Source organism: Gracilinanus agilis, chromosome 4, assembly GCF_016433145.1.
Source record: "Gracilinanus agilis isolate LMUSP501 chromosome 4, AgileGrace, whole genome shotgun sequence".
Lineage (NCBI taxonomy): Eukaryota > Metazoa > Chordata > Mammalia > Didelphimorphia > Didelphidae > Gracilinanus > Gracilinanus agilis.
In genome coordinates, this window is record NC_058133.1 from 399,435,239 (window position 1) to 399,447,346 (window position 12,108).

A 12,108-nucleotide genomic window follows, 5' to 3' on the forward strand; every position below is an offset into this window, starting at 1 on the left:
ATATATATATATATATATATATACACATATACATATATGTAATTTCCCTGTATGAAATTTAAATCCTTGAGGGAAAGGAATGTTATTTTATGATCCATTATATTTATAATTCATGAGCTTTCCTCCCTAAACTCACTGCCTACTATATTGCCTAGAACATGATAGATTTGTTAGAAATTTCTAGAAATGTCAATGGAATTGTAAACTTTTTTTTAAGCTTGATATAATTCAAAACTTTGATTGTCATTGAAGTGGTTAATAAAAGGATGAGAGTTGATTCTTATGTGATATATGCCAGATGCTGTGATCATACTGATTAGGAATAGCTAAGTCTCAATGAGTATAAATAATCAATTTCATGACATAGACCTATTATCCAAATTTGTACTGCATATTTCCATTGGAATGAAAAATCACTCTATTTTACTTTTTTATAACTTCAGATAGTACAAATATGAATATATGTGACTACTTCAAGAGATTAACTATTTGCATTAATTGGGTCTGTGATGTATTATTTTTGTTTTATTTTTCATTTGTTGGTACAAAATGATAGATTTCCCTCATATTTGTCTTTTTGGTTCTCCTCTTCATTAGGACTTGGCACATGATATCTATTGTGTAAATAATTACCAATACAAATACAAGCAATGAACATCAATTTAGTGCCTACTGGATTCCAGGCACTGTCCTAAATACTTAGGATAGAAAAAGGAGGCAAAGGCAGTTCTTGACCTCAGGCAACTTACAATCAAATTCTGGAGAGAATATGCAAACAAATATATACAAAGCAAGCTACTTCCAAAACAAATAGAAAGAAAAAAGTTGTGGAATAGAAAGATTTTGAATTAAGGAGGATTAGGAAAGCTTCCTATAAAATATGGGATGTTAGATAAAAGTTAAAAGAAACCTTAGAGTAAATAGGCAGAGTTGAAGAGGGAGAGTATTTCACTCATGGGGAATAATAAAAGAAAATGTCTAGAACAAAGAAGTAGGATGTTTGATTTGAGAAACAGCCAGGAGGTCAGTTTGAATGGATCAAAGAGTTTGCAGTAAGGAGTAAGGAGTATGAAGATTTGAAAGGTAGGAAGGGGCTAAATTTTGAAGGGCTTTAAATGGCAAAAATGCATTTTAAATTTGATTCTGGAGATTATAATAGGGAGTCACTGGAGTTCATTAAGACATGAAGTGACATGATCAATATTTTCTTTTAGGAAAATCACTTTAGTAGCTAAATGGACAATGGATTGGAGTATAGAGAGAGACTTGAGACAGGCTGACTCATCATCAGCTAATTGCAGGAATCAAGGTGTGAGGTAATAAGGGCCTGCACTAGAGTGGTTGCAATAGCAGAGGATAAAAGGGGGCTTATTAGAGAGATGTTAACAAAAGTGAAATCAAGAGACCTTGGCAATGGAATGGATATAGGAAATTAGAGATAGTGTATAGAAAGTCAGAGGGACTAGGAGGATAGTGTTTACTTCTGTAGTAATAGGGAATATAGTGGAGTAGGGAAGATGTTTTTTTTTTACATTTTAATTTTATTTATTTATTTATTTTTTTTAGAAAAATTTTTTTTCATGGTTACATGATTCATGTTCCTGCGCTCTCTCTCCCCACCCCTCAGTAGCCAACGCATATTTCCACTGGTTTTTTCCTGTGTCATCAATCAAAACCTATTTCCATATTATTGATAATTAATTGTTCTAGGGTGGTCATTAAGGGTCTATATCCCTAATCATGTCTGCATCAACCCATGTGTTCAAGCTATTGTTTTTCTTCTATGTTTCCTTTCCTGTAGTTCTTCCTCTGAATGTGGGTAGCATTCTTTTCCATAAGTCCCTCAGAACTGTCCTGGGTCATTGCATTACTGCTAGTACAAAAGTCCATTACATTCTCTTTTACCACAGTGTATTGGTCTCTGTGTACAATGTTTTTCTGGCTCTGCTCCTTTCACTCTGCATCAATTCCTGGAGGTCTTTCCAGTTCACATGGAATTCCTCCAGTTCTTTATTCCTTTGAACACAGTAGTATTCCATCACCAGCATTTATCACAATTTGTTCAGTCATTCCCCAATTGAAGGGCATACCCTTGTTTTCCATTTTTTTGCCACCACAAAGAGCATGGCTATAAATATTTTCATACAAGTCTGTTTATCTATGATCTCTTTGGGGTACAAACCCAGCAATGGTATGACTGGATCAAAGGGTAGACAGTATTTTAGCTCTCTTTGGGCATAGTTTCAAATTGCCATTGAGAATGGTTGGATCAGTTCACAATTCTACCAAAAATACAATAATGTCCTAATTTTGCCACATCAGTAGGGAAGATTTTGGGGGAAAGATAATTAGTCCTTTTTATTTTGGATATGTTTAGTTTGAAAGACAGAAAACAAAGATGGAAAATAGGAGGTTAGCATAAATGTTGGGGTAGAATGGTGAATCTGAAAATCCTCAGCATAGAGATGGCAATTAGATTCATGGATATTAATGAGATCATCAAGTACTATACAGGGATAAGAGAAATGGGTCTAGGATAAAATGTGTCACCTGTGGTTAGAGGTGTGATCTGGTCGAGGTGCCAGCAAAGGAAACTGATGAGACATACTATAAGTAGCAGGAGTTCCCTGAGAGAGTGGTGTCACAAAAAACCTAGAGAGAAGAGAATATCAAGGAGGAGAGGGTGATCAACAATGTCAATGAGAGCAGAGAGGTGAAGAAGAATGAGGATTTGGCAATTAAGAGACCACTGGTAGCTTCAGAAAGAACAGTTTTGGTGGAATGATAAAATCACAGATTCAGGAGTTCAGAAGAGAGTGAGAAGTGAGAAAGTGGAGGCATCTATTGCAGATGATGTTTTGGAAGAATTTAGCTACAAATGAATGACACGAAGTCTAGATACAGTGTGATAAAAGACATGGAAGATTCAAGTGATGTTTGTTTGCTTTTTCTCAGTATAGGGGATTTGTAGGTATATTTGTAGTTATTAGAGCATGAGCCAATAGACAGTGAGAAATTGAAAAATGATGATAGAGTTGTGTTGACAGGAGCAAGTCTCTTGGAGGAGTTGAGTAGAATAGGATCACTCAAACAGATAGAGGAGTTAGTCTTGGTATAGAGTCCAGTCACTTTATCACCTGAGATGGGGTAAAGGAAGAGAAATTGGCAGAAGGCATATGAGTGACAGGAGATGAAAAAGAACAGAGAAGAGGGACTTCTCAGTGAATGACTTCAAAATTTTTTATAAGATATAAGGTAAGGATCTCAGCTGAGAAAGGAAGGAGATAAGGATCCCTGGGAAGTTTAAGGAGGAATAAAAACATTTGGAAGAGCCTCTGTGTAGAGAGGGACAGTGAGCTGATAAGGGAAGTAGAGTAGGATTACTCAGCAGCAATGAGGGCTCAGTTGAGTTTGTACAATATAAATTTGTAGCAGACACAGTCAGAAAGGTTGTGTGATTTTCACAACCTTTGTTCAGCAATACTGTTGTAAGTGTAGGCAGGGAATGGTAGGGGTGATCCAAGGATGAGACTTGGTAGTGAATAATTGGTGATATGATAAGGTGGCTAGAGATTCAAGAGAGGATAATGTAGAATTTAATTGCTTTATCAAGGGGTCAACATTGGGGAAAAAGGAAAGAGAAGCTAGTATAAGAGAGATGGCTTGGTAGACAATGGAGAGATCAAGTGATTGGAGGTCATTACACAGATAAATAGTAGGGTTTGTGAGGGAAGCCAGAAGGAAAGATGAAAACGCAATAGATTATGATCAGATGAGGAGATTTCAGAATTGTTGAATGTGGAGATGATATATTTTTGGATGATGAAAAACTCAAGTATGACTATCTTTAGATGTAATTCAGGTGAAATAAAGGAATGAAATGTAAGCTTCATCAACAGTATGTTTCAATAAACTAGTAAATCCTGAGTATAAAATAAAAGTTATTATGGAATAATAGAAATGAAAGATTACATACCAGATAAAAGTGAAATATCAGTCAGTCCATTAGTTAGCATCACTTACTATTATAGTAGTCTGAAATGGTTACAAAAATGAAGCCATAAACCTCATGAAAAATAAGTTAAAAATCTGATCACTCTGGACCTACATACTTCTTGTGTCTGACTAGTTTATCTCATCCTGAAAATGGAGACATTTCAAATTTGAATTGATGTTATCTTTAGAAATTGAGATATTCTTTACAGAGAATGATTTGAAAACAGGAACAACAGCCATTCTTAAAGGAGAGGATGTTGAAGTCTTGATCTTGTTTGCTTTCGGCCCTAAGTTTTGCATTCCTAACATCAAGAACAGGAAAAATGTGAGATGGCTCTGGTCTATTTGGAAAGTGAGAGGGTGTTCATGAATACATATATGTTTTTAAAAAATTAAATTATGCTTAAAATCACAATTTTTATCTTTTATTAGAATGAAATTTTCAGCATGTTAAAGATTTAAAACATCTGAGTTTTTTTTTCCTTTAAGTCAATCTATGATATATTATTTCTGAAATTCTGAATAACAAATTACCACTTCAAAAATGCAAATGTGTATATTCCTTTGCTTGAAGCAGTGTTAGAACTCACATCTGGTGGGATAGAATGATGGAAACCGTTAAAAGCTATCTGTTCTTTTAAAAAAATGCAGCCCTGTACAGTCCTGGATTGCTCTTCTGAAACATGGGGGGAAAAAAACTGTTTAAAGTCATATGACAGGTTATTATTTTGCTTAATATGAAATGTTCATCTGACAAGCTTATTGAGCTTGATTTGTGTGCATAACCTCATAGCAAAGCTATAGTCTATCTGAAATCCCTTTCTCCCCCCCAAACTGACATCAACTATTGTGCCATCTGAAAAAAAAAGGAGAAAAGAAAAGAAAAAAGGCAAAACAAGGCACCTGGAGTATTAAAGTGATTTAACCAGTTTGATTTATGTTAATGGTACAGAGGAGAATATTTTTTGGTCCTCAAAACATAACAGGCAATTGATGTGCCATATTGCAGTATGGTTTTAGCTATCAACATGTCAAGATTTAGTTTTGCTGTTAACATTTTACGATTTAGAAGGCTATAAGAATATGTGCAGTGTAGCAACAACACAAGCTTCATTCCCTCTGCTATATTTATTGGGCTTTCATTTTTTCCCCTTTTACAGAAGAAATTGAAAAAGAAAGAGAGTAAGGGAGACAGGTAGGCATTCACCCAATATATTTCATTTTCTTTAATATGTCAAGTTATGAGAAATAAAGAGACAGAAAACTGATTTCTTAATGGTCTGTGTTCAGACCAGAGAGGATCCAAAACAGAGGAAACCATGTATAGGTTTATTGGTTCATTACCTCAGATAGCTAGTTTAAGCATCTCACAGAAGGCAGAGGTTGATCCTTGATCCTTTTCCATTACAAAAGACTCCAAAATGGCATAGTCTAATAGAGTAGAGTCTAACTCAAATAGAAATAACGCCTCACAGCTGCACATTGGCTTAGGAAATCATAAATTAATATTATGTGTATATATAATGTTTTGTTTTGTTATTTTTTACTATTAATAAAACTTATTCACAAATTTTGCCACCCCTCTCTACCCCTCTCCCAAATCACAATAGGCATCATCCATGAGACAGACCTGTTTATACAAATTCTTTCATGTCTCTACCTTCCAGTTCACACTCTGTGGGTAATATTTGCAATTTTTATTTATTTTTCAAGAATGAAATCTGTGGCTGTGCATGATGTTTTCTTGGTTCTACTCATCTCACTATTTATTATCTTGTATAGTTCTTTCCAAATTTTATTGAAATTGGCCTGCTTATCATTTCTCATGGTATAGTAGTATTCCATCACAACCATGGACCATAATTTGTTTAGCCATTCTCCAATTAATGAGCATCCCATAAATTTCTAGTTTTATTGTCAGCATAAAAAGAGCTGATATAAATGTTTTGTAACCTATAGGTTCTTTACCTTTTTTCCTTCATTTCCTTGGGGAAAAGATTCAGCAGTGGTTTTGCTGAGTCAAAGCATATGCAGAGCAATGTAACTCTCTGGGGGTGATTCCAAAATTGCTCTCCACAAAAGTTGAATCAATTCTCAGTTCCACCAACAGTGTATAAGTATTTACATTTTTATTTTGCCCTTTTGTTATTTGAGCCAACCTTAAGGCTAAGAAATGATAACTCAGAATTTTATTTGTTTACATTTCTCTAATCATTACTGATTTAGAACATATTTCATAAACTTCCCTTTGGTTTTGATTTCTTTGTCTGAAAATTGGCAATTCATTTTTTTTGCTCATTTATCAATGGGGGATGACTTCTATTCTTATAAATTTGACAAAGTTCTCCATATATTTTAGATATGAACTATTCCCAAGAGGGAGTTTTCTACTTTTCTTCTAAACTTGGTATCATTTATTTTATTTATACAAAAACTTTAATATGCTCAGTTATCTATTTTGTATTTCACTATGTTCTTCATCATTTGTTGACTTCTACTTTACATTAATCAGAAAGGTAATCTATTCCTCATTCTTCTAATTTGTGATATATTTTTATGTCTATAGCATGTATCCATTTTAATCTTATCAATGAATAGTTTAAAGTATTTGTCTATACCTAGTTTCTATACCTAGTGGTCCCAACAATTTTTCCAAAATAGTGATTTCTTATTCCTAAAACCTGAATCTATGCTTCTCTCAAATACAAGATTACTATAATTTTTTACTACTATTTGTTGTATGTCTGTCCTAATTCTTCCCTAATTGCTATTCTTATGGTTTCTAATACTATGTTAAATAACATTGGTGATAATTGGCATTTTTGTTTCACACCTGATCTTATTGGTAAGGCTTTTAGTTTTTCCCCATTACAGATAAGATTGCTGTTGGTCTTGGGTACATGCTTCACATTGTTTTAAGAAAAAAAAACATTTTATATGTATGCTTTCCAGTGATTTTAGTAGGAATAAGTGTCATATTACATCAATGGCTTTTTCTGTATCTGTTAATGTAAAAATCACATGATTTTTATGGCTTTTGTTATTAATATAGTAAATTATATTAATAGTTTTTTCCCCTTCTATTAAGCCATCTCTGAATTGCTGTTATAAATTCTTTTTGGTCACATTGTATAACTTTTGTGATGCGTTGTAGTCTACTAGCTAGCATTTTATTTACAATTCATGCATCCATATTCATTTTCCTGGTTTAAGTTTGAGCACATTTATTTCATAAAAGAATGTTGGTAAAACTCCTTTAATTTATTTAATATTGGAAATAGTTTATCTTTAAATATTTGGTAAAATTCATTTGTAAATCCATCTGGCCCTGATGATTGTTTTTTTTTTAATTTCTCTGAGGAAGGTAATTTATAATTTAAAATATAGTTTTATTTAGATATTATATTTCCTCCTCTGATAGTCAAGGACATTTATTTTTTAAGTATTCTTCCATTTTGTTTATATTGTTAAATTTCTTTGCATATAATTGAGCAAAATGACCCCTAATAATTAATTTCATCTTTATCACCTGTATATTTACCCTTTTCATCTATAAAGTTAATGATTTGGATTTCTTATCTCTTTTTTATCATATTAACTGATAATTTATTGGTTTTGTTCATTTTTACACAAAACTATCTACTAGGTTTAATAATTCAGTGGTTTCTTTTAATTTCATTGATCTCACCATTATTTGTATTTCTAATCTGATGTTTAGTTAAGGATTTAAATTTTTTTTTTCTCTCTAGGTTTTGTTTTAAATTGCATTCCAATTTATTGCTCTCTTTTCTCTATTTTATTAACATAATCATTCAGAGTTATAGGTTTTCCTTTCATTATTACTGTCTGTGTCTTATAGGTCTTGATATATTATTTCATTATCAAAATCTTTAATGAAATTATTTATTTTTTTAAGATTTGTTCTTTCACCCACTCATTCTTTAAGATAAAGTTATTTAGTCTCCAATTAGTTTTTGCTTTTTTCCCCTATAGTCCCTTATTATATAAAATTTTATTGCATTGTGGTCCAAAATATGTATTTAATATTTTTATTTACATTTAACTATATTGTTTTTGTGCCCTAATAAATGGTCCATTTTTTGGTAAAAATTCTATGTACTGCTAAGAAGAAAATATATGCCTGTGTGTTCCCATTAAATTCTCTCCAGATTTTTAAGGTATTTATTTTTATTTTCTTTATTTTTTTATTTTTTAACTTTCACAGAAAACAAACTCGTTTATTAAATGATAAATCAACACTGTAGGAAAAGGGGTTAAAACAATTACTAGATCTAGGATGCTATTATCAAATAAAAGGAAATTTATAAGCCAGTAAGAGTATGGGAAGAAAATTTGAACCAAACCGAAGCCAGAATGACCCCTTAAGTTGAAATGAGCCCCTTTTAATAATTAAGAACATAAAACTGTACTATTTGATATATTCTCCATGAACTTCTAATGAAATCCTGATTGAAGGGTATCATTTACAAATCTTTTGTCCTTTTTCAGTTCATCTACTCCTTTGGTGTGGTTCTTAAAAACAACATCATCATCCCACCTCTTCTTTTCTTTGAAGCTGGCCTGAGGCTGAGAGGGTCTAGTGAGATGAAGGAGAGGGTTTCTATTCAGGATGTTTTCCATTTTAATTCTTTCTTCTTCAGTCTTTTGCTCTTTTTCCTTTTGGTCTTGTTCTTCAGTTCTTTCTTTTTTTAATTTTTTCTAGTTCTGCCAATATAGCTGCAGTATCATTATCATCATCACTTTCTTCCACAAAATCTTCATTTTCATCATCTTCATTTGATAGGGGATCATCTGCATCAAGGTTGGCAACAGGAATCTGATCTAACAAAGGTTTCTTAGACACAGAAGATGAGGTTTTGTGCTCTCTATTTGGACAATCTCTGTTTTCTTTTTTTTTTTCTCTTGCATCAATTCTCTCTCTCTCTTCTAGTTCTCCCCTAAAGTCATGGTTGAAAACCTCTCCAGGAACATCTTGAGTTGTTTTTATTTAATCTTTGTTTGGGAAGGAAGATCTCTGCTTGAATGTTGGAAATCTTGGAAAACTGACTCAAATCACCTTCCCTTTTCCTCTTCTATCTCTTGCAGGTTCAAATGTATGCCCTGCTTCTATTGTCATCTTTGATAGTTGGTGGAATTGGGGTCCCAAAGGTCTCCAATGTTAGGCCAGCACCATTATCTCCTTGACTTTTTAAATTTATTTTTGGTTACATTTATTTAGTTCAGAGGAAGGGAAATAAAAGTTCTTTGGTATTTTGCTTTGTTACCTATTTCCAACTATAACTCATTCAGTTTTTCCTCTAAAAATTTGGATGCTCTAACATTCAGTGCATATAAATTTAATACTGATAATGCTTCATTATCTATGTCACCTTTTAGTATAATATAGTCTCCTTCTTTATATAATAATTACATATATTTTAGTTTTAACTGTTTCAGAGATCATGATTGCTTCCCTATATCTCTACATCAGCTGAGTCATTGTATATTCTGGCCCAGTCCTTTATTTTTATTCTATATGTCTCTCATCTTTAAACGTGTACCTTATAAACAATAAATTTTCAGGTTTTGGTGTTTGATCTATTCTACTTGGTTTTTGGGGGTGAATTTATCCCATTGACATTCAAAGTCATAATTACTAGTTATATATATATATTTCCCTCCATTCTATTTTTCCTCACTATTCTTTTATTCTTTTTTTTTTTTTGCTGAGTCCCTTCAGAGTACAGTTTCTTTTGTCTACTGTCTCCAATTCACATACTTAATTAAATACATTTCTATATTGTCTCCCTTTGCCTTGCTTGTTCTAAATTTGCCACACCTTCTAAAGATTCTTCCTATGCTCCTTACCCCTTACTTTTTAGTTCTTATTCTATTTACTTTTCCGAAAGTCCTTTCCCTATCCCCTAGCTCTGTTCTTCTATTTCTTGATATGAATTCAATTCTAAAAATCTCTGCCTTATCTTGTCCCAAGAGTCTTTCCCTTATCCCCTCACCTAAACTCCCATCATTTCTTGATATGCAATTCATTCTAGGTATCCCTCCCTTTTTCTTCCCCAGGGCCATTTTACTCTTAATCTACCCTACTTTCTCTTAGTCCCTTAGTTCCTTATGCAGATTCTTTGTCCCTCCCTTATCTGATAGGCTTTTCCTCTTTTTTCTATGTATATTAAGAAGACTTTTACTCCTCTAATTAATTATTTATGGAGTTCTTGCTTTAGATTTGATGAGAATAGAGTTCTAGTACTACCAGTCCTCCTCCCCTTCTCTGTAGCAGTTCTTCTACAATCCATTCCTCTTTAAATGAGATAATTGTTCCAGTTTACCCCTTTATTCGTTATTGTAGTATTATATATCATATCATATCATATCATACATTATATTATATTATATCATATTCAAGCTCAACTCTTCTGTCTAAATTTAGGCTTTCAAATTAACCAGGTAATGGTGTCATTCTTAAGAATTGCAGATGACATTTTTCATATAAGGAGTAAACAATTTCACCTTTAGGGTTGCTTATAATTGCGCTTTTACCTTCTTATGTTTCTTACATCTCAGATTTTCTACTGTTTTGTGTTTTTCTCAGGAATAGTTGAAACATCTTTAATTCTTTCAATATCCATTTTTCCATGTATAATTATGCTTCCTAGATATGTTACTGTTATTTGTAAATCCAGTACCTTTGCTTTTTAAAATATTATGCTCTTCAATGCTAAAACTTCTAAGTCTTATGATATTCTTACCGTAGCTCCATAGCTTTTAAATTGCCTTTTCTAGTTGCTGATAGTATTTTCTCCTTAATTTGAGACCTATGGAACTTTTTAATAATGTTCCTGTGAATTTTCATCTTTAAGTCTCTTTGCTGTGGTGACCAGTGAATTCTTTCTATGTCTATTGTACCCTCAGCTTCCATTATTTCTGGTTATTTTTCCTTGATTATTTCTTGGAGCATGGTATTGTGATAATGAAATTAAATATGCCCTGCCCATCTTTAGATTTAATCACCAAAGGTGAGAACATCCCCACTTAATTCACAAGTTGGGAGGTCTGTGAACCATGTGTGCTATAGTGAGTGAGGAATTAGAATTTATTGACTACCTCCTGGGCAGTTTTAAGAAAAGCATCTGTTGTGATTGTACACATAAACTAAAAGGAAGGTACAGGAAGTGACACAAAAGAAGCCCCTTTAAAAGAGAGTGACAACTTCCTGTAGGTCTCTTTTTGTTTGTGTCTTAGACCTGAAGGAGTTCTTCCGGTTAGTGACTTGGACATGGAGGAACACTGGAACTGGGATCCTGAAACCTTGGTGAGATTGTTCTTAAATCTTTCCCTTAGAACTACAAGTGGTGAGTGTAAAGACTAAATCTTCCTAGACTTATCTAAAGAAATTGCTTTTCCAAAAGAGACTCTGTGCCTGAAGCTTCTGCTTCATTCATCTCCCGCCCTCCAGCCCTGGGTTCAAGGCTGAGCCTCCTCCAACTGATTATTAATTAGATCTTGCTGGATTGAACAAGGAGGCTGGAGCAAACTACGTAGTGTGTTAGATTACTTATCCTAGCCTATCCTCTCTTTGATCTTCTTATTTATCTTCTTTTCATTTATAAATAAACTTCCATAAGAGTCATTTTGACTTGAGGTTGTTCTTTAATTGGGGATTGATAATTATTCAATTCCCTAGTGACCAAACCTTTTAATATTCACTCTACCAAACCCCTTTTACCCCTTACAGTATCTAAACTCTTTTTTTATCATAACTTACCAAGAGTTTCATATTCTCTTCCATTATTTCATTGTTGATTTTGCTTTGGTATTTCTTTCTGCTTTGTTATTTTTTTGTCTTAGATAATCATTAGCTTCCCATTGTTCAATTCTATTTCTTAATTTATTATTTTCTTATGTCAGTGAGGTGCCAGTCCCTCAGCAAACCCATTCACTGGTGTGTACGTCCTCCATCATTACTTGCTGCCACCACTTAGGGTAGAGCAGGGGTCTGGGATGTTCTTGGGTCCCAGAAGTCCCTGCATAATCGGCAACAAGACTGCAGCCCACATAGTGACTTACAGTATTTGCTGCCTATTAATTCCACTAGTA

The 12,108-nt window shown here is 33.2% G+C and overlaps 1 pseudogene; it reads right to left on the minus strand.

Moving 5' to 3' along the window:
• Positions 1–8,406: 8,406 nt before the first annotated feature.
• On the minus strand, positions 8,407–9,133 carry LOC123246616 (annotated as a pseudogene).
• Positions 9,134–12,108: the final 2,975 nt, after the last annotated feature.